At 39.2% G+C, this 23643-nt stretch overlaps 1 protein-coding gene and 1 long non-coding RNA gene across 5 annotated transcripts in view; one reads left to right on the top strand and one right to left on the bottom strand.

Annotated features, from left to right (window-relative positions):
• The window catches only part of LOC145510101 (uncharacterized), a 33636-nt gene extending 16821 nt beyond the window's left edge, over positions 1-16815 (bottom strand). Inside the window, exons 1-5 of the long non-coding RNA XR_014056680.1 lie at positions 14297-16815; positions 13288-13451; positions 12621-12810; positions 8135-8203; positions 6658-6718 (exon numbers count right to left, since the gene is read on the bottom strand). This is a non-coding gene — a long non-coding RNA (uncharacterized LOC145510101). The remainder of the gene's footprint in view (positions 1-6657; positions 6719-8134; positions 8204-12620; positions 12811-13287; positions 13452-14296) is intronic.
• Positions 1-23643, top strand: part of ANGPT1 (angiopoietin 1) — a 797336-nt gene that overhangs the window by 706688 nt on the left and 67005 nt on the right. For 3 of the 4 annotated variants that reach the window (XR_014056677.1, XR_014056676.1, XR_014056678.1), the window contains exons 1-3: positions 16301-16843; positions 21223-21313; positions 23061-23268. The gene's annotated coding sequence lies outside the window, so the exon portion shown is untranslated. Of the gene's footprint in view, positions 1-16300; positions 16844-21222; positions 21314-23060; positions 23269-23643 lie in introns of those variants that run through there. The other variant, XR_014056675.1, reaches the window with a different exon arrangement.

The following is a 23643-nucleotide window of genomic DNA, read 5'->3' as shown; positions in this document are numbered from 1 at the left end:
GATTATGAATTGCTGAAGGTTCAGATGATGATTAGGATTTTAGCAATAAAGTATTTTAACATTAAGGTATGTACATTGCTTAAATATAAGGCTACATTTTATATATATTGCAAACTTAATAGACTATGTATAGTGGGAGCATAACCTTTAATATGCACTAGGAAACCAAAAATTTTGTGACTCACTTTATTGAGATAATCATTTTGCTATAATAGTCTGGAATCAAACCCACAATATCTCCAAGATATGCATGTATAGCTACTTCAGCTTTTTAAAATTCCATTTGCATGTTATATCTTTTTATTATTCCTTCACTTATACTCTGTGTGTGCATCCTTTGATCTGAAACAAGTCTCTTTTAGGCAGCATATAGATCTGCCTTGTTATTTTATCCATTCAGCCACTCTCTATCTTATAATTGGAGAATTTAGTGCATTTACATTCGAAGTATGTACATATATACTTATTGCCATTTTGTTAATTGATCTGTGGTTATCTTATAATTTCTATGTTCCTTTCTCCTTTTGCTCTCTTTGTGATTTAATAATGTTCCCTAGTGGTATGCTTAGATTTCTTTTTAATCTCTTCTGTATCTGCTATAGGTTTATGCATTGTGATTACCATGAGGTTTACAGAGAACAATTTATATCTATAATAATCTATTTTAAACTTTTTATTTTTTATTGGAGTACGACAGTTAACAATGTTGTGAGTTTCAGGTGGACAGCAAGGGGACTCAGCCATACATATACATGTATCTGTTCTCCCCCAAACTCCCTTCCCATTAAGGCTGCCACATAACATTGAGCAGAGTTCCATGTGCTATACATAAGGTCTTTGTTGGTTATCCATTTTAAATAAAACATTGCCCTATCTTTGAGTTTCCTAATCTTTTTTCTGCATCCTCTAGTCTGTTATTGAGCCCCTTTGTTGTATTTTCAGTTCAATCACTGTATTCTTCAGCTGTATTAAGTACTTTCTTTTTCTTTCTCTTTGTAAAATTTATTTATTCAATCTTTTCTGAGCTCAGTGAGCATCTTTATGACCATTATTTTGAAGCCTATCAGGTAAATCTTTTATCTCTATTTTATTAAGTTCTTTTCCTGAGGTTCCATCATTTTTTTATTGAAACCATATTCCTCTCTTGCTTCATTTTCCTTGATTCTTTGTATGGGTTATGCATTTTTATGCATTAGGTGAAACAGTCACCACCTCTAGTCTTGAAGGAGTGGTCTCCTATAGGAAATGAATATTATCATTGAACTCTGCCCTAGCTCTTTGGTCTCTCAAATCTTTGTGATTTCCAAACAGCCTCTTTTACTTTTAGTGGCTCCAAGTAACTGAGGTATGCCCACTCCTGTCAGTGTCCAAAAGGAAGGATCTTAGTCAACAGCTAGATTCAGGCTTATTAGAAGCCAGGTCCTTGGATAGCAACTTTTAAACTATAAAAACAGATTCCTTTAAGGGAAGACTTTTGTTATTGTTGTTTGGTCACTAAGTAATGTCTGACTCTTTTGTGACCCTATGAACTGAAGCCCATCAAGCTCCTCTGTCCATGGAATTTTCCAGGCAAGAATACTGGAGTAGTTGCTATTTCCTTCTCCAGGGAATCTTCCCAAACCAGGGATTAAAGCAGTGTCTCCTGCTGTGTCTCCTGCAGTGCAGGTGGGTTCTTTAGCACTGAGCCATGGGGGAAGCTCCAAGAGAAGACTGGGTATGGGCATTTGTCTCCTCTCTCTGTGCTGAGACTGGGGGTGATAGCCAGTTAAGAAACCTTTCTTACTTTGTCATTGTCCCACTAAACCCATAAAGATAAGCACAGTGGGCAACTAAAGCCAGGCTTTCAAGGGACTATCTTCTGGGTGGCAGGCACAAAAGTTGGGAAACCAGGACTATATACAAGCTCCTTTCTCAAAGACAGAAATGACCTGAGTGGAGCAGAAAAGGAGTGCTAATGTGATGGCTGCCATCTTCTCCACTCTCTGGGGGAGGGAGGTTATAATCAGCCGTTGGATGTGTGTCTGCTTAGAAGCCTGCCCTTCAGGCCACAGTTATAAAAATAAGCTAATAGGCCTCTTTCACAGAATGACTGGACACCTTAATCTATTGCCTCTCTGCTTTACCTTGTGAGTGGTAGTGGGTTCAGAAATTTCCTCATTTATTGGAGTCCTGTCAGACCTGAAAGCCTAACCCCACTGGTCACCAGAGCCAGGTGATCTAGAGGTGTCCTCTGGGTTCAGTTCAGTTCAGTCACTCATTCGTGTCACTCTTTGCGACCCCATGAATATTACAGAATATTGAGCAGATATTCCCTATGCTATACAGTAGGTCCTTGTTAGTTATCTACTTTTTCCAAGACTATGTGTATTTTTATTAAACCAATATCATTTTGAATATTTCTCAAAGCAATTCTTATTATTGTTTTATATCATTATTATTTGTATATTTCCTCCCCTTTCTCATCAACTTTTTATTTAATTTTTATTTTTTGTTGGAATATAGTTGATTAATAATGTTGTGTTAGTTTCAGATGTAGAGAAATGAATTCAGTTATACATATACATGTATCCTTTCTCAAATTCTTTTCTCATTTAGGTTATTACAGAGTATTAAGCAGAGTTCCCTGTGCTATACAATAGCTCCTCATTGGTTATCTACTTTAATTATAGCAGTATGTACATGTCAGTCTCAAACTCCTAAACTATCCCTAACTCCCACCCTTCCCCCCTGGTAACCATAAGTTTGTTTTGTAAGTCTGTGAGTCTGTTTCTGTCTTGTAAATAAGTTCACTTGCATCATTTTTTTTTTTTAAGATTCTGCATATAAATGATAGCATACAACATTTGTCTTTCTCTGTGTGACTTACATCACTTAGTATGATAATCTCCAGGTCCAGCCATGTTGCTGCAAAAGGCATTACTGCATTCTTTTTTATGGTTGAATAACATTCTATTGTATATATGTACCGGGTCTTTATCCATTCATCTGTCACAGGACATTTAGGTTGCTGCCATGTCTTATCTATTATAAACTGTGCTGCAGGTAACATCGGAGTGCATGTATCCTTTCAAACTATGTTTTTACCTGGACATATGCCCAGTAGTGGGATTGTTGGATCAAATGTTAGGTCTATTTTTAGTTCTTTAAGGAGCCCATACTGTTCTCCAATTTACATTCCCACCAACAGTGTAGGACAGGTCTCTCTTCTCCACACTCTCTCCAGGATTTAATGTTTGTAGATTTTTTGATAATGGCCATTCTGACTGGTATGACAGTTGACAGTTCAGTCGCTCAGTCGTGTCCAACTCTTTGAGACCCCATGAACTGTAGCACACCAGGCCTCCTTGTCCATCACCAAACTCCCTGAGTCCACCCAAACCCATGTCCATCAAGTCGATGATGCCATCCAGCCATCTCACCCTCTGTCGTCCCCTTCTCCTCCTGCCCTCAATCTTTCCCAGCATCAGGGTCTTTTCAAATGAGTCAGCTCTTTGCATCAGGTGGCCCAAGTATTGGAGTTTCAGCTTCAACATCAGTCTTTCCAATGAACACCCAGGACTGACCTCCTTTAGGATGGACTGGTTGGATCTCCTTGCAGTCCAAGGGACTCTCAAGAGTCTTCAACACCACAGTTCAAAAGCATCAATTCTTCGGCGCTCAGCTTTCTTTATAGTCCAACTCTCAAATCCATACATGACCACTGGAAAAACCGTAGCCTTGACTAGACGGACCTTTGTTGGCAAAGTAATGTCTCTGCTTTTTAATATGCTATCTAGGTTGGTCATAATTTTCCTTCCAAGGAGTAAGCGTCTTTTAATTTCATGGCTGCAGGCACCATCTGCAGTGATTTTGGAGCCCGAAAAAATAAAGTCAGCCACTGTTTCCACTTTTTCCCCATCTATCTGCCATGAAGTGATGGGACCAGATGCCATGATCTTAGTTTTCTGAATGTTGAGCTTTAAGCCAACTTTTTCACTCTCCACTTGCACTTTCATCAAGAGCCTCTTTAGTTCTTCTTCACTTTATGCCATAAGGGTGGTGTCATCTGCATATCTGAGGTTATTGATATTTCTCCCTGAAATCTTGATTCCAGCTTGTGCTTCTTCCAGCCCAGCGTTTCTCATGATGTACTCTGCATATAAGTTAAATAAGCAGGTTGACAATATACAGCCTTGACGTACTCCTTTTCCTATTTGGGACCAGTCTGTTGTTCCATGACTGGTATGAGGTGATACATTATTATAGTTTTGATTTGCACTTCTTGAATTAGTGGTGTTGAGCATATTTTCATATGCCTCTTGGCCATCTGTATGTCTTCTTTGGAGAAATGTCTATTTAGGTCTTCTACCCATTTTTTGATTCAAAAAAAATTTTTTATTGAGCTTCATGAGCTGTATCTAAACTTTGGAGATTAATTCTTTGGTAGTCACATTGTTTGCAAATATTTTCTCCCATTCTGTGAGTTGTCTTTTTGTTTTGTTTATGGTTTCCTTTGCTGTGCAAAAACTCTTGAGTTTAATTAGATCCCATTTGTCTGTTTTTATTTCCATTACTCTAGGACACAGTTGAAAAAGATATTGTTATTTATGACAAAGATTGTACTGACTATGTTTTCTTCTAGGAGTTTTACAGTATCCCATCTTATATTTGTGTCTTTAATCCAGTTTGAGTTTGTTTATGGTGCTAAAGAATGTTCTAATTTCATTCTTTTTTATGTATCTGTCTAGTTTTCCCAGCACCACTTATTGCAGAGATTGTCTTTTCTCCATTGTATAGTCTTGCCTCCTTTGTCATAGATTAATTGACCACAGGTGCATGGGTTTATTTCTGGGTTTTCTATTCCTCTTTCATTGATCTAGATTGCTGCTTCTGTATTAGTACCACTGTTTTAATGGTGGTAGCTTTGTAGTATGATCTGAGGTCAGCTGATTCCTCCAGCTCCATCTTTCTTTCTCAAGATTCCTTTGGCTATTTGAGTTCTTTTGTGTCTCCATAAAAGCTTTAAGAAATTTAGTTCTAGTTCTGTGAAAAATGCCATTGGTGGTTTGATAGGGATTGCATTGACTCTGTAGATTGCCTTGGGTTGTATATTCATTTTGACAATATTGATTCTTCCAATCCAAGAATGTGGTACATCTCTCCATCTGTTTGTGTCATATTAGATTTCTTTCATCAGCATCTATGGTTTTTGGAGTACAGATCTTTTGCCTCCTTACGTAGGTTTATCCCTAGGTATTTTATTCTTTTTGACACAATAATAAATGAGTTGTTTTTAATTTTTTTTCCAGAGAAAAATTTTGCAAATATAAGTATAGGTTTGGTTTTGTGCCTGGGAAGGTAATTCACCAAATCTCAAATCTCATGGAAGGAGGTGAGTTCAGGGTCCTTCTGTGTTACCATCTTGAACCAGAACTCTCAAGACTCAAATTATTGAACTGACTAGCCTAGTGAAAAATAAAATGGAAACATTTTTAGTTATTAAGGATAAATAAAGAAATGAAAATGTATTTGAAAGTGCTTTGAAAAATAGAGCAGAATAGTTAACCTTAGGAACCTATCACATCTTCCTGTGAGAAACAGTAAAGAAGGAAGAAAAGTTGATTTAAAGTAACCAAAATAGAATTTTACATTATCCAAATTTTAAAAGTTGGTATTGTATTTAGACTTCACTTCTTAAAAGCTAACTTTTCATCAAAGAAGATTAATGATACATTTCCTTTACTGTGTTTTATACATAAGCATCTTTTTTGATAAAGCCATTTCAGATGATTAGTTTATAGACCAATTAAAAATAATTCAAAGGAAAAAATATCTCTTATGGAATAAATGTCTCCTGTTATTCCTAAAATAGCTATTTTCAACAATAAGTTGGTCAAGGAACACTTAGTTTAAAGCTTCATTAAAGACATGAAAAATTTATATGTTAATTTTCATTCTGACATTAATATGAATTTGATCGTTAACATCACTACTGTATCTGAAATCTCTAGAAAGATTTTCTCTTTTATATAAAGAACCTTAGACTTTATTGTTGTTTCGTGGTGATCTAGTATTAGTTGACTTCTCTATAATTGGTTAGCTTGCTTTGTATTGGTTAAATGTTCCCTGTAATACTGATTTTTTTTATCTTAATATAAAATATGAGATCAAGCTTTTGCCAAGAAGATATCCTTCCATTCTCTTCCAGTCTTTATGTACCGTAAAGACTGTAGCACTTACATTCTGCATTTTGAGTCCCTCTACCTGGAGTCGGAGTCTTTAAGAAAGATTCTCTCCACTTACAAGGTCACTCATGCGTTTGAGAAAGTTAAACCTTTTGTCAAATATTATCATTGATTAAGTATAAATAGCCATCCAGTAAGGCAAGACACCAATCATCCAAATGAGTGAGATACTTATACAGTGTGCTTTATTGTTGTTGTTTGCATTATTATAGCTATTTTCTAAAAATGCTCCATCTCATTCAATACAAAACAAAGAAAATCAATGTTTACCAAATACCCCTCTGTCAAAGAATAATTAGTTTATTGGCTCTCTATTCCATCTGCTTCCTAAAAGGTTTCTGTGTGGCAGAGATTGAAAAACTAAAAGTTGCTTTTCAAACTCCCTTGCAGCAAGGGTTCTAGATACCAGGCAGGGTTCATAAATGAGACTCACTCATCCAAGATTCAGAAGATGGAAGTGGGGCAGAGGTCAGTGATTTGCTTCAGTCTGTTTTCTGTGGGAAGCCACAGCCAGAGACATTGGGTCTAAGTTGGTAGTCTAGTGCCCAGTTGCTGCCATAGAGGTGCCCAGCAGCAGTTGTAAAGATGCTTTGGTAGCCTTGTGATTCTTCCGCCTTGATTAGGGCAGAAGGAGCAGCTCCCCTGATTTGCAAGTTCCTCATTATTACTCAGGGTCATTCCTGGATGACCTGCCAAGAGGCTACTCATTCCTTGTTTTAAATCCTTTTCTGATTCAAATAGCTCTATTTTTGTTTCTTATAACTATATTGTGACTGGCACTGTCCCAGAAAGAACAGTTTAGAAAAGTGAAGCTAAGGTGTAGTTAAGTAAGAAAATTCTAATTATATGTTTGAAAGCATTTCCAAGAAACTCAGCCATTGAAGTTTAAATTTTGTTGTAGCTTCCAGAACTTGGTGGATGGGTAATAACTGATCAATCATGCTTGATAGGAAGTATAACAAGATGCAAAGAGCAGAGCCTTTGAAGTCAGACAGAAGGCACAGTCTAGTGGGTTTCTAGTAAGAGCCATAGCTTCTAGACAGACTGGCAAAAGAAATATTGCAAAACTAAAGAATAAACTTAATCCTTAGATAAAGATAAAAGTCCCATGATCATCAATGAAAGTTTAGTGTTTCATGCCTGGGAAGGTAATCCATGCTAAGCTAGACCAGATGAATAGACTCAGATGATCGGAAAGGAAAGAGGGTGTACAGCCTTCGGAAGGCAACAGTCCTGAGGTCTTCCATTAATTTTGTTATTTACCAGCTGTATGACCAAGACTTCCCTTAGTCTCTAAGCTTTGGTTTCCACAACTGTAAAATAGGAATATCAAACTGTTTAATTAGAAATAAGGTATGCAAAACACCTGTAGCACCTGGCATGCAACAGGTATTCAAAAGTGGTAATGAACTATTATTCCCTCAGCTTTTAATTGAACAATGAGCCTAGTCTTGTTCATGTCCATGGCATCACCGATGCCATGGACATGAACTTGGGCAAACTTCGGGAGATGATGAGGGACAGGGGCGCCTGGCTTGCTGCACTCCATGGGGTCGCAAAGAGTCAGACACGACTGGGTGACTGAGCAACAACTAGTCTTGTTCACAGAGAAGCAAAAAATAGTAAAATATGAAAATGGAAACAGAAGAAACCAAAAAAGATAAATAGCCAGATATAGAGCCAGAAGGGCTAATGATGCCTCATAGGCCCCAAGACACGGGGGAAAAGGGAAACATTCTCCTACAGTGAGAAGAAAGGAAATAAAGTAGTCTGGAGCCGCAAAGAATCTAGGACAGAGCCCTCCTGCTGCATTAGCGCTGGGTGACTATAAAAACACGAGGTCTGCTCTCAGCGGTAGAGGTATGCATAGTGGATTCTATTATAATGCTCTGTTTTCACTCAAAACTTGCCAAACTTTTTCTTTTGAGGTGAAACTCTCCAGTATTTTCTACAGCTCAAATTGATTATTTGAAGTAGCACTGAAAGAAAGTAAAGATACTTGTGATTAGAATGCCAAGAGGTGGGAGAAGAGACTCAAAATTATAAAATATAACTTTATAATTGTATAAAATTAACCATGTTGGATTGTTCATACAAACCACTAAAAATAGGTTGCATTTTTAATGAAATTCAGCATGAGAGATTCTGTGCTCCTCTTAAAGCACAAGATGCAGACAATACTGACTAAAACACATCCAAGGTGAACTCGATCTTCTGTTTATTTGCATCAGCGTGGCTTACTGTCTACATGCATGCTTTCTGTAGCCAACAGCACAAATATACCTGGCTCATTCAGTTAAATCAATCAAGCTATTTGCCAGTTCAGTGAAAGAAAAGCACAACTGTTGTACTACGCAAATCAAATTTGTTTGTGTATAGACAGATCTACAAATTTCTAGTTAATTTAATTTTCATTATGTTAAAAACCATGTTGAAATAGCATAGCGTATGCCTATTTATTTTAAACTCCGTAAGTGTGGATTCGTCTATACTCTTAGGAATGACTAACCATGTTTTGTATGTTCCATCTCTGCCTAGTGCCACTTTTCTCAAGTTCAGGTTTTAGCTATTGGTATTTTTCTGTAGGAAAGTTTACCTTGATCTGTCAGAGGCAAGCAGGAAAGTACAACTGCCTTGAATTTGGCTCAGAAGTATGATGTTCCCTGGGGAGGTCGTGACCTCCAGACACTTCAGAAGATGTCACCGAGCTATCCAGGTGATATGGGTACAACTCAGAGGACCACTTTAATTCAGAATGTGGTCTCAGGCAGGTGTTTGAATAGATTAGAAATCTTGGAATGAGGCACTAATAGAAACCCAATGGCATTAAGTACCTGGTTCCTGGCACTCTTGTGATCAGTCATCCCACTGAGACAATAAGCAGGGTCTATACATCTCCACTTCTGGAGTTTAACCACATGCAGAACCTTGGGTAACTTACTGATAGCAAGTTCAAGTCCTCAGAAGAACTTCCCACCAGTGATTTCAACTTTTCCCAGGAGGAAACATGAAGCCTCTCCCTTCCACAAGCTAAGGCTTCTCTTCAGCTTACTGGCAGCTCCAGTCCACTGTTTGCTGCTAGCCACTCCCTGATTCATAGAACCTTGTCCTGGTTATCCATTTTAAGCAAGAATCTCTACAATTTCTTCCCAGGGCTTCTACCCTAGCCTCTTCCTAGGGTACTTGTAGCCACCAAATCTTGCATGTAATTCACACTATTCCCTCAATCAGTGCACAATAAGATGGTGGGCCTACAGACAATCCTAAGGATATTACAGTCATATGCTGTCTGTGGTATAGACTCGATGCCTACAGACTTGCTTTCCCAATTCATTGAGGGAAGATGGCAAAAAAGCTAGCATGATGATGATCCGTTCCTGATTCTTCCCTCCCTCCATCTATTCTCTTTCCAGGTCTCCTTATCACTTTTCTCTTTTAACTCTACAATCCACTCTAAAATCCATTTTTTATCTTAATATTGTATTAGTTGCTATTGTTGTTCAGTTGCTAAGTCATGTCTCACTCCATGGACTGCAGCATGCCAGGTTCCTCTGTCTTCCACTATTGCCCGAGTTTGCTCAAAATCATATCCATTGAGTCAGTGATGCTATCTAACCATCTCATCCTCTGCCGCCCCCTCCCCCTCTCTTTTCTTCAGCATCAGGGTCCTTTCCATTGAGTCAGTTCTTCTTATCAGGTGGCCAAAATATTGAAGTTTCAGCTTCAGCAACAGTCCTCCCAATGAACATTCAGGGGTGATTTGACTGATTGACTGGTTTGATCTCCTTGCTGTCCAAGAGACTCTCAAGAATCTGCTCCCACTATATTTTGAAAACATCAGTTCTTCAGCATTCAGCCTTCTTTATGGTCCACCTCTCATATCCACGTGTGACTACAGGAAAAACCATAGCTTTGACTATACAGACCTTTGTCAGCAAAGTGATGCCTCTACTTTCTAATAAGCTAAGATTCTCATAGCTTTTCTTCCAAGGAGCAAGCATCTTTTAATTTCATGGCTGAAGTCAGCATCTGCAGTGATTCTGGAGCTAAGATAATTAAAATCTATTACAATTTCCACTTATTCTCCTTTTCTTTGCCATGAAGTATTGGGACCAGATCTTAGTTTTTTGAACGTTGAGTTTCAAGCCAGTTTTTTCACTCCCTCTCTCACCGTCATCAAGAGGCTGTTTGCTTTTTCTTCACTTTCTTCCATCAGAGTGGTATCATCTGCACATCTGAGGTTGTTTGATATTTCTCCTGACAATCTTGATTCCAGCTTGTGATCCATCCAGCCCAGCATTTTGCATGATGTATTGTGCATATAAGTTAAATAAACAGGATGACAATATACAGCTTGACGTACTCCTTTCCCAGTTTTGAACCAATCAGTGTTCCATGTCTGGTTCTAACTGTTGTTTCTAGACCCGCATGTAGGTTTCTTAGGAGATAGGTAGTGTGGTCTCGTACTCCCATATCTTTAAGAATTTTTCATAGTTTGTTCTGAACCACACAAAGGTTTTAGCATAGCCAATGAAGCAGAAGTAAATATTTTTCTGAAGCTCCCTTGCTTTCTCCATGATCCAAAGGATGTTGGCGATTTATTTCTGATTCCTCTGCCTCTTTGAAACCCAGCTTGTACCTCTGGAAGTTCTGGGTTCACATATTGCGGAAGCCTAGCTTGAAGGATTTTGAGCATTACCATGCTAACATGTGAGATGGCAATTGTATGGTAGTTTGAACATTCTTTGGCATTGCCCTTCTTTGGGATTGAAATGAAAACTTTTCTAGTCCTGTGGCCACTGATGAATTTTCCAAATTTGCTGACATATTGAGTGCGGCACTTTAACAGCCTCATCTTTTAGGATTTGAAATAGCTCAGCTAGAATTCCCTCACCTCCACTAGTTTGGTTCATAGTGATGCTTCCTGAAGCCAACTTAGCTTTACAGTCCAGGATGTCTGGCTCTAGGTGAGTGACCATACCATCATGGCTATCTGGATCATTAAGACATTTTTTGTATAGTTCTTCTGTATATTTTTGCCACCCCTTATTAATTTCTTTGGCTTCTCTTAGGTCCTTTTCATTTCTGTCCTTTATTGTGCCCATCCTTGCATGAAATTTTCCCTAGATATCTCCAATTTTCTTGAAGAGATCTCAAGTCTTTCCCATTCTGTTGTTTTCCTCTACTTCTTTGCATATTTCATTTAAGAAGGTCTTATCTCTCCTTGCTATTCTCTGGAACTCTGCCTTCAGTGGGGTATATCTTTCCGTTTCTCCTTTGCTTTTCACTTCCCTTCTTTCCTCAGCTATATGTAAATCCTCCTCAGACAACCACTTTGCCTTCTTGCATTTCTTTTTCTTGGGGTTGGCTTTGGTCACTGCCTCCTGTACAGAGCCATGAACCTCTGTCCATAGTTTTTCAAGCATTCTATCAGATATAATCCCTTGAATCTACTTACCACCTCAATTGTATAATCATACATGATCTGAGTTAAGTCCTACCAGAATGGCCTAGTGGTTTTCCCTACTTTCTTCCATTTAAGCCTGAATTTTGCAATAAGGAGCTCATGTTTTTACTGACTATATAGGGCTTATCCATCTTTGGTTGCAAAGAACATAATCAATCTGATTTCAGTTTTGACCATCTGGTGATGGGCATGTGTAGAGTCGTCTTTTGGGTTGTTGAAACACGGTGTTTGCTATGACCAGTGTGTTCTCTTGAAAAAACTCTGTTAGCCTTTGCCCTGCTTCATTTTGTACTCCAAGGCCAAACTTTTCTGTTATTCCATGTATCTCTCGACTTCCTACTTTTGCATTCAAATCCCCTATGATGAAAAGGACATCTTTTTTTTTTTTTTTTGCTGTTAGTTCTAGAAGGTGTTGTTGGTCTTCATAGAACTGGTCAGCTTCAATTTCTTCAGTTTCAGTGGTTGGGGCATAGACTTGGATTACATAGACATTGCCTTGGAAATGAACCAAGATTATGCTCTTGTTTTTGAGACTGCACCCAAACACTGCCCTTTGGACTCTTTTGTTGATTATGAGGGCTACTCCCTTTCTTCTAAGGGATTCTTACCCACAATAATAGATATGATGGTCATCTGAATTAAGTTTACCCATTCTTGTCCATTTTAGTTCACTTATTCCTAAAATGTCGATGTTCAATCTTGCCATCTCCTGCTTGACCACATTCAATTTACCTTGTTTCATGGACCTAACATTCCAGGTTCCTATGCAATATTGTTCTTCACAGCATCAGACTTTAGTTTCACAAAATCCACAACTGAGCGTCATTTCTGCTTTGGCCCAGCTGCTTCATCCTTACTGGAGGTATTAGTAATTGCCCTCTGCTCTTTGCCAGTAGCATATAGGACACCTTCCAACCTGGGGGACTCACCTTCTGGTGTCATATCTTTTTGCCTTTTCGCACTGTCCATGTGGTTCTCCAGACAGGAATACTAGAGTGGTTTGCTGTTCCTTCCTCCAGTGGACCACGTTTTGTCAGAACTCTTCACTGTGTCCCGTTTGTCTTTGGTGGCCCTGCATGGCATGCTGATGGCTTCATTGGGTTATGCAAGCCCCCTTTGCTATGACAAGGTTGTGATCTAAAATCAGTTGCTTTCATCTGATTTCTACTTTGACTGATATTTTTTTAAATTGTGGGTTTTTTATTGGAGAATAATTGCTTTACAACATTGTGTTGGCCTCTGCCATACATCAACATGAACCAGCTATGGGTATACATATATCCTCTCTCTCCTGAACCCCCTTCTCATCTCCCACCCCATCCCACCCCCTTGGGTTATCACAGGGCACTGGATTGAGCTCTCTGTGCCACATAGCAAATTCCCACTTGCTATCTATTTTACATATAGTAATGTACATGTTTCCATGCCATTCTCTCAGTTTGTCCCACCCTCTCCTTCCTGCACTGTGTCCACAAGTCTATTCTCTATGTCTGCATCTTCATTGCTACCCTGAAAATAGGTTCTTCAGTACCATCTTTCTAGATTCCATATGCATGCTTCAATATATGGTATTTAATCTTTCTCTTTCTGACTTACTTTACTCTATATAATAGGCTGATCTACCTCATTAGGACTGACTCAAATGTGTTTGGTTTTTTTTTTTTTAATAGCTGGGTAATATTCCATTGTATATATGTACCACAACTTCTGTATCATTTATCTTGTCAGTGGACATCTAGGTTGCTTTCATGTCCTAGATACTGTAAAAAAAAAAAAAATTGGCATTTTTAATTAAATGTTACTTCTCTTTAACTACTTAGCAGAGTACTTAGATCCAATTACAACTTAAATTGTATACTATGAGACTATAAAGAGATCTCTAATATTACATATCTGGGACTTATCGCATTCTGGATGCTCTGTTAAGTAATTTACATGTGCAATGATAATATAGAATAATAATTTAAAAGCACCAATATCAGTTCACACAGATTTAAATCATTAACACTATACTAACATTGTAATCTAGGCAAATAAATGTTTCAAAGGCCTTAATTTTCTCATCTATAAAATGGAAATACTGCTAGTACTTATCCCAAGACTATTTTGAGAATAACTGAGATATTGAATGTAAAACTCTTAGTGAATGTTTGATACTTAGCAAAGAAATGGAGCATATTAGCTGTTTCTGATACTAGCTTTTTTTTTTTTCATTTAATGAAATTGATCACTATAACCCCATCATAGAGATGAGGGAAGCTAAAGTCCATAGAAGCTAGGTAATTTGCTCAAGATCATGCAGCTGGTAATTGCCTGAAAAGGTACTTATTTCCAGAGCTGACTACAGAACCTGGGCTCTGACGCAGCACACTGCTGGTTCCTGCCTCATGTTCTTTAAAACTAAGATGCTCCAGGTATGCTCATGCGGATTCACACTCATGAGTCTGCTGCAGCTGCTTGTAGGTGGTTTTTCATTATTTCCAATTTCACAGAAAACTTTGATGACAACTAAAAGTACATTGTTTCCCACCTATAAAAGCACCCCAAAGCCTTTTTCATGGTGCTAAAATCAGGATAAAATGAGAAGTATATGAAATCCACTTACAAAGTTATAACAGTTGCATGCCAAGAGCTATTATTCCCCTAGTTGATAAAAGAGAGGATAAATGATTCTTAGGGATAGATGCTTCAAAGGAAATTCTTGCTTTGTGTGACTTATGTTCTAACTCGGAAAGAAAATTCAGAAAATTTTTAGGCAAAATATTATGAAACACACACATACACAAAAGCTTGGTTCCTTGAGGCAGAACAAGAATCTGTGTCACTGGAGTAAGTCATGCTGTGATACCAACTGATCTTCCCATCAGGAACTGGCAGCTTCTTTGCCTCTACTCTCTCCTTATATCCAGCACCATCAATCATTACTGTACCTCTTATAATTCAGCCCATCTTTCTTCTGTTCTTTTCCATCGCTGCTACTCACAATCTTATTAACTTCTTTTCCAGAATATTTAAACATGCTCCTGATCCCATCATTTCTATATGTAGACCGCAGCTCAGCTTAAAAAATTTTTTTTCTAGCTAAATTCGAGTCTCCTTAGTTTGCCAGTCAAGGATATCCATAATCTGTCTCTAACACTAATTTTCTAGGTCTTTTATCCCCTCCAGTCACGTCCCATCTTCTCCCAACTGTGTCTTTGACTGTATTATTACATTCAGTTGATCTTCTCTGCCACTTTTACACATGTTCAAGCTCTGTCCTGCATTCAACATAGACTTCCCAGACAGTTTCCTCTCTAACTGTCCTGGTTTCAAGTAAATGAGATTTTGCCAACCCATGAACTCATGTCACATGTTACTTATACATTACTACAAATTGTGGCATTGTGGGGAAGGAAAATTTTCCTCTACACATCTTCGATTCTCTATTGTAGGACCTTTGATTCTCTATTGTAGGACCTGGTAAATTAGACTGGCCAGAGACAGGATAAGAGAAAAACAAGTTGATTAATATTTGCATCATGAATGTACACATGGGTGCACCTAACAAGTAACTTAGAGGAATAATTAGAATTTGGGTTTATCTCAAGCTACATGGAGGTAGAGGAGTTTGGGGCTACTGAGTAAGGGATGTAGTTAAGAGAATGTGACCAAGGAAGGTATAGTAAATAAGAACTGCTTAAGTAAGGGTTGTTGTGCATATGTAAGAAGTGCTTTCTCCACTGATAATGAGGCCAAAAAACTTGGTCTCTCTGCATCAGTGCTGAATCAAGTCTCAGAGACAGAGTTTGGGGTGAAGTAGAAAAGAATAAATGTTATTGCTATTTTTATTTATTGCTAGTTTTATTGCTGTATTTATTCCAGACAAAGGGACACAACAGGCTCATGCTCCTGCAAGCTGTGTCCCAGCCTGGGAGGATCTGGTGTGGTGGTTTATAGCAATGGCTCAAGGGCGGGATCACCGATTAGATGCTGGTGTGTGAGAGGCTCATCATGTGATGAGCATCTTTGGTTCCTTTAATCTGGCCTCAGGAGGTCTTCTCTGGAATGAAGAATGCTGACATTTTCCATTTGTCAGGAGGCTTGTAGTTCTGTCAAGAGCTCCAATATATTATTGTGTTTATTCCTTGAGGTGGAACCAAGACCCTGCCCCAAGGCTGTATTGCTCCTTGGCTGCTCCTCTCTTATCTCTGTAGCCCCTCCCTGCTCTGATGGGCAACTGTTTGAATCCGCCCATTGGAACTCAGGGAGGGTCAGGGAGGCTAGTCTTCTGCCTACACACAAGAAATGGGAGACACGGAAAGGCTTGCGTGCCCAGGAGACAACAGGGTCCTGCTTGGTTTCACTCCCCCCTTTTCTTTGCTACTCCTCAACCTTGAGGAGAACAGAAGTTACCTAAGGAAAGGAATGATAATTTTGGGCAGAGACATTAATCATGAACTCAGTTTTAGGGGGACTTGCTTTTAATCCCCACTTAGGTTTTAGCTTTCCCTAAATCTTTCAGGAAATGGAGCAATAACCAGTTTAGCTACTTCCTGTTGAAATGGGTATATTGTTTAGTCACCAAGTCATGTCTGACTCTTTGTGACCCCATGGACTGCAGCACGCCAGGCTTCCCTGTGTGTGGGGGTGGGGAGGGGTGGGGGGAGGTAGTCCTTCCTAAATTGGGGGGAATAGGTATCAGATTAGAAATATTTGAGTTCCAAATCTTGGATTTGAGTTTTGCATAATTAAGATTTCAGTCCCTTCGTCTGCCGTTTTGGCACAACAGACCCAGAGAGAGGTAGGAGGACTTCAGTAGACAGAACAGATCTCCTTCCCTTGGGAATTCAGGCGACTAAGCCTGAAGCCCAGTCTGGACCTGACACTTCAGAGGGACTTGTGGCCAGTTGTTTTCACATCATTCCCTGTAAGGGAGAGAAACCCACCAAGGCAATCCTGAAGACCTGGAAAGAAGAAGCTGACTACATATCCAGCAGTTAGAATTATTGAAAGAATCAGTATGTGAATCTATAGCTTTGTGGGAAAAGGTATAAGACAAACGAACAAAACAGAACTTTCATTTTGCTTGCCAGAACAAATACTTAAGGTTTCCCAGCGTAAGATGTCTACTTCTCGGGATCCGCTCACTGGCTGCACAGAGGCTTGGCTGGTCAGTCTCTGATCATCTTTTTACTCTAATGTGATGTTTTATTCCACTCAATTTTAGAGAGGCTTGAGTACTGAGAACATCATAGGGTCCCTTCCTTTTCTCTTCAAGTTGCTGCTAAGGTTCTTGCTCTTTCCACACTTTTGGCAGCACCTTCTCTTCCATTTTGAAGGGATGCAAAGGAGCTTCCAGGTGAGGGGGAGACCTATGGGACACAAACTCATGCACAGCGTTTAACGGTTCATCCATCTGTTGTACCTGCTGTTTAATTTTTACCTCCTGCAATAGAAATGTTTCTCTTTCTTTCTCTATTCTTAGGAGTTGAGAATGGTCTCCCATATATAATTTCATCAGGGCTCAATCCTAGCCCACTTCTAGGGGCCAACCATATACAGAGGAGAGCAATAGGCAAGCCCATTTTAGATGAGTTTCCTGGCATAATTTGGTGAGAATTTTCTTCATGGTGTGGTTCATTTCTTGGCCTTTCCCATAGATTGGGGTCTGCATGATGAATGAAGTTCCCATTTTATACCTAAAGTTTTACTTACTGTTTATTATTTCTGGGACAAAAAAGATCCATGTTCACTCCAAAGAGTAGAGAGAAAGCTGTAGCACAGATAATGCCCTTAAGAAGGGCTTCTGTCACTTCCAGTGCTTTTTCCATTCTATCTGGGAAGGCCTCTACTCAACCTTGTTCCAGGTGTAATACTCATAAATCTTCTGCCAAAATCTTGTTAAAGAGGATAGGGGAATTTTTTAATACTTGGGGCAATACCATCTAGCAGCACTGACTTCCTGTTTTGGAATTTGAGTCTTGCCATTCAAAGGCAAATAGCAATTGTGATTACTTTTCTACTGTACAGAAAAAGGCATCTTTCAAATCTAATCATCTCCAGGTGTGGCTCTTGAGTAAGAAATAAGGTATATGGGCTCAGAACTGTAGGATGAAGGTCCTGAATGATTTCATTATGGCTCATAGATCCTGAATGAATCAGTATTCACTGGTATGAGTTTTCTTGACCAGCAGAATAGGAATATTATAAGGAGACCCGCGGCCTACTGTCCATGGGGTTGCAGGAGTTGGACATGACCGAGCAACTGAGCGCGCACACACAAGGAGACCTGTGAGGTCTAATGAACCCATACTTTGGAAATCAGTTTAAAACCAGCTAGATTTGGCCTTTTTCTTAAGACGGTATTGTGTTTTCCCTGGATACGAGGTTCCCGTTTTTACAGTGATTGATAGAGATTGGGGCAGCGTATCGGACGGTCTGGGTGCCCCATCGGCCAGTCTCACTTTTTCTATCATCTTCTACAGAATCAGAGTGGTTGCATCTTTTCCTGATATTGGAGATGGAGACATCTCTATGAAGAGGAATTTCCTTTATAAATGTAAATTTCCTTTATCAAAGGAAAACTCATACCTTTTTAAAGAGGTTTTCCTGATTTTGCTTGTTCTCAGTTTACTTTAGTTCAAAAGAATCCACATGCCAGAGGGGCATATTTTGGAGTGGTATATATCCGGGTACCCTTCAAAATGCATCATTCATTACCTTACATCTGAAAGCATTTCATCTTATCTAACATTACTATATTTGGATTTTCCTAACACAGAGTAAACTTGAGAATGTTTCCCTTTCTGCCTCAGCAAGAAAGATACTTTAAAAGGGGAAAAAAATAGAATAGAAAATGAGATCCAGCTCTTTTTTCGAAGAGTCTGGGTGGGTGGCTGAGGTGGGGTGCTTTCTGTAATCACTGACGCATCCTACCTGCAGGAGAGAAAAGCGCTTGGAATCACTAAGAAGTTGCTTTACTTAAGACTGGTGTGACTGGGTGGCCCCATTGCCTTGGAAAGAAAACAGAACAAAGCCTCTGATGGTTCTTAGCTTAAAATTCAAGCAGATGCTCATCCCAATCCTAACCCACCCTCAGAAGCTGTTGAAGGGAAAGAGAATATGCCATCCCAGACACACCTCTTTGGCATAAGGATTACTTTTAACTCCTTATTTTTGAGAAACAACAAACACAGGAGAATCTCTAAAAACAGAATAGTAGTTGCCCTTTGGTAAGGGACATTTATATTTATACAGGAAATCTCCATTTGTAAGGGCATCTTCCTTTCGCTCCCAGGAAGAGAAGGAGGATTCCATCTCCAGAATTTCTTATCAGTGGAGAAGCATGCATGTGTGCTAAGTCGGTTCAGTCACGTTCGGCTCTTTGAGACCCTATGGACTAAATAGTTCACATGCTCCTCTGTCCATGGAATTCTCCAGGCAAGAATGCTGGAGTGGGTTGCCATGCCCTCCTTCAGAGGATCTTCCTGACCCAGGGATCAAATCCCCATCTCTTACATCTCCTGCATTGGCAGGTTCTTCACCACAACCACTTAAATCTGCAAAGCAAACCTTACCCTTGTTACCAGGCTTTTCCTGGTAACCTTCCATAGTTTGTGTGTGTGAGTGCACTCAGCCATGTCCATCTCTTTGCAACTCCTTGGACTGTAGCCCGCCAGGCTCCTCTAGCCATGGTATTTCTCAGGCAAGCATAGCTGACCTCCCCTTCAAAATGTCTTTTGTCTTTCTTTTACTGGAGATGGTATTCTAAGGTGGCAGCTTTGGCCACTTCTGGTAGTTTTACTCAGTTTTTCTAGGTATCTTCCACATATACAGGAGGTATACATGTTGATGAAATAAAATTCCTATTTTATAGCAAGATGAGAATATTTTACACATGATTTTTTTTTTTCTTCTTCACCTGTTTGGGCCTTCTTTTTGTACACATGCCTTAACGGGACCTACTTAGCAGATAACATTCCTTCCTTAATCTGATCAAGGGTTACAACTCCTCAGGAGATAACCTTCCTTCTTAATCTTGTAAGGGGCCAGGATGACCCATGACCCACTATGTGCTTCTTTGTACATGGAGATCTGGACAGTGTAAAGTATCAGTACATCATTCGAAGTATATCCCTTTGTCTCAGAAACTTATACAACTGTGCTTTGACTTCTAATGGGCAGACTAGTCTTCAGAGATTTCTGAAAGACTGTTTTCTGGGTTATAATCCTCCAGGTTGGCTCAAATAAAATTTTCCATTTCTTTCTTGATTAACTATTAATTTTTTCATCAACAATGTTATTAAGCTTCCGTTTGTTTTTCTCCTGTTAACTTGCCGTTTATTATGGGGTTAGGGTCCCAGACAGGAACCTGGAAGGGCAGAAGAAAAATTATTTGTTTTCCTCCTTCACTGTCCTATGAAGTGTAAGAATGGTTTGAAAGAGGCCATCATCCCAGTGTACCTGTCAGTGCCCTTAACAGAACACCCCGCTTAGCCCCTGCCCAGGAGCACCAATGAGAGGATGGGTCTTAGCATCCCTGGGGATGTCAGGCTCTGCAATCCAAACTACCATCCTGGGGCACTTACTCATTCAGAAGGGCAGCTCTGGGAATCTCGTTCGGAGTGTTGAGCTCCTGGGGACCTCTGGAAAGGCGGTTATTTTGGATTTGCTGCTACTTCTAATAGGGAAGGAGAGCAGTGTCAATCCTATTATCCCATCATGGACTGGAACCCAAAAGTAACCCCCCCTGAAATGGTGAGGCAAGAGCCACTCCAGTTAATATAATTTCTTGAGTAGATGGTTTCAGTCTTGTTCAGAGAGGCCAATAGCACTCTAGGTGTTAATAGTTAACTGAATAAAAGTTATAGTTAGGTTTTGGTAATTGATGTTTTACTGTCTTAGATATGCAAGTCATCTTGATTTTTTTTTCTAATAGATATAGAGTAAAAATGACAACCTTTATATAATAAGACATCACATCACAAAAGTTCTTTGGATGACTAAAACATACATTTAATAAAAAATATATGAACTCCTAATATATATACAAAGAAGCAAGCTAGATATAGAATAAGAGTGATAAAAAACCATAGCCCCTGTGCCTAAGAAACTCATAAAATATATTTAGAGAGAGATTCATCAAATTCATATATGTAACTTTTATTCATTCCCCTCTCCCCCCAAAAATAGTATCTTCCTGTCTAGTCAACACCTGGCTAAGTACTGGGTAACACAGCCCTGCCCTCAACTTAGCTACTGAACAAGAAAAAATTTAATATATAACTATAAATCCTGATGAGCATCATGAAGGAAACAAATAAGGTAGAAATTAACCCATTCATTTAGACTGGTGAGAGAAGATCTTCATGAAAAGGTGAGGTTTCACCTGAGACCTGAAAGTCAAGATATAATCATTTATGAGAAAGTCTGTCCAGATAGACATGTGTTGAAGCCTGTAAGGTAAGACATGTCTTCTAGATAGATCAGGCAAGATGTAAGTAGAGCATAAAATATTAGTGATAAAGATTTTGAATGTTTTCTTTTCAGCAAGCATCTACTGCATGAATGCAATGAGCTGGAAACACAGTGATGAGTACAGATACAAACAGTTCCTGCTCTCCTGGAACTTTGTAATCAGGTGAGAAAGACAGACGCTCAGCATGCAGTTACAAGTGTGATGAAGAGCGTGTGCTAGTGTTATGTGGGCATACGTGGTGAATGGATTTTAGCAAGCCTAGAAGGACTGGGGAAGTCCTTTCTGGGGAACCGACATTTAAAACCAAGTTGTGAAAGCTAAGCAAGCATTGCTGGGTGAAGAGCTGAAGAAAGCGCAGGAGACTGTTCAGGAAGAGGGAACAGTCAGGATCTATTGCAGAAAGATTGCACAAGGTAAAGGCATTCCTTCACTTAAAAGCACAATGTGTGAAAAGACAGACTAAAAACTGTTAATGTTTATTGGTGGCTCAGATGGTAAAGAAACTGCCTGCAATGTAGAAGACCCAGGTTCGATCCCTGGGTCTGGAAGATCCCCTGGAGAAGGGAATGGCAACCCACTCCAGTATTCTTGCCTGGAGAATCCCATGGACAGAGGAGCCTGGCAGAGTCCAGTCCACGGGGTTGCAGAATCAAACACCACTGAGCGACTGACATTTTTCAGTTTTTTTTTTTAAAGCTTCACCAAATGATGGGAAGTCAACATGTTTAATAATCATGTTTTTACCCCTGTGACACTGAAGTCTCAGGATGTGTGTGTGCTCCATGGTATCTGACTCTCTGCAACTCCGTGGCCAGGCTCCTCTGTCCATGGGAGTTCCCAGGCAAGAATACTGGAGTGGGTTGCCATTCCCTTCTCCAGGGGATCTTCCTATTGTACAATTTCAGAAATTGCTGTTTTAAATGTATTTTTATGACATGTAAATGGCCCGATGATCTAATGGAACATATAACTCTATGGAAGCTGAATTATATTAGTACAGCTTAATGCAGCTGACAGAAGTAATGTACAGAAATCTTGAGCCCAGAGCTGCCTCCTCTTTGAAACCATCCTACCCTCCCTGGAAGATGTGGCTACTTACTGTACTCAGTCCTTCAATATAGCAGTTATAATTGATTCTAATTAGTGTTCACATGCCTGACTTGTTCACTAAACTGAGTGACTCAAAGGGAGGGAATGTTTATTATTTATCTTTCTAACCACAGGACTTTAGATACAGTGGATGCTCAAAAATATATTTCCACAGGAATAAATATGAGTGAAGCTATTAAGACATACTTGTGAGGTTATCAAAGAAAGATTGGGCCTTTGTCTTAATAACATGCATAAAACTTTAAAGGGGATGTTCATTTAGACTCCCCCTCCACACACATACAACTAAGCCAACACCCCAAAACCCCCTTGGCCACTTTGACACCTAGTTCCTATAAATGTTTCCCTTCCTCCCATGTATTCGCTCTAATAATTTACTGAGTCTAAGAAACACAGCCATGTTTAAACATCTGGGATTCATCAGGCTGGTTCTCTTAATCAAAGTTAGGAAATCAGCTCCAGATGTTGCCTAACTAAAGTTACATAAGCATTGTTCACATTTTTAACTACAATCAGACCTAAGTTCCCATTTCTTGAAAGTAACTTAATTTGTATAGGTAGGAGTTTGACTCTGCTCTGTTTTTTAAAAATTAACTCTCAAATACAGAGATAAGGCTGATAGATTTCCTTAGAAGTAAATGAGTATCAATGAAAATTCAAGATATAGTTTTTGAAATCACACATGTAACTATATTAGCTCAAAAATGCCATGAGAAGGAAAGAAAAAAATAATACTGTCCAAGTGTCCATTATATGAATATGTAGCAGATAAAAAATAATTTTTTCTCTACCCTTCTAGGTTCTTGGCTGTGATACCTCTGTAATAAAAGACTAATAGGATAAAAGTACACCCGAAACATATATACCTGAGAAAGACTGATAGAAAACTGAGTATGCATGGGAGATATACCGAGGAAACACCTAGAAAGACCGAGTAACTCCCACTAATGGCCCAAGCCATCACCTTAAATACCATCTCCAACTAAAGACAAAAGAAGATGTTGGAGGTAAGCCAAGGGAGCCAATTACGTGGTTACCAGGCAAAGCACAGTAAACAAGGGTATAATTATTATGTGAAGTGGTTACCTTCTCTATTGATAAGAATTCCTAGAAATTCAGTCATTCTTCTCTGCCTAGTACAGCAGAAGAGGAGACGTCTCTTACAAAAGGGTGACTTGTACTTGTTTTCAGAGCTTCTCCTGTGTCTGCTGTTTCTTAAAAATAACCACCTCAAGATAATCCATATACCAATGAGGCTTATTCGGGGGTGGCACATTTGTTCACCTCCCGCCCTGCTACCGAAATTTCTCCAAGGAGTATCATAGTACAGAAGGTGAGTTAAGAGATAGCTCCATTTTTCATTGAACCAGCCCTTTAGTCTT

This window comes from Giraffa tippelskirchi, chromosome 6, assembly GCF_054371585.1.
Source record: "Giraffa tippelskirchi isolate mGirTip1 chromosome 6, T2T-mGirTip1v1.2.pri, whole genome shotgun sequence".
NCBI lineage: Eukaryota > Metazoa > Chordata > Mammalia > Artiodactyla > Giraffidae > Giraffa > Giraffa tippelskirchi.
Note: the sequence above shows the minus strand (reverse complement) of the source record. Positions and strands in the feature narration are given on the sequence as shown.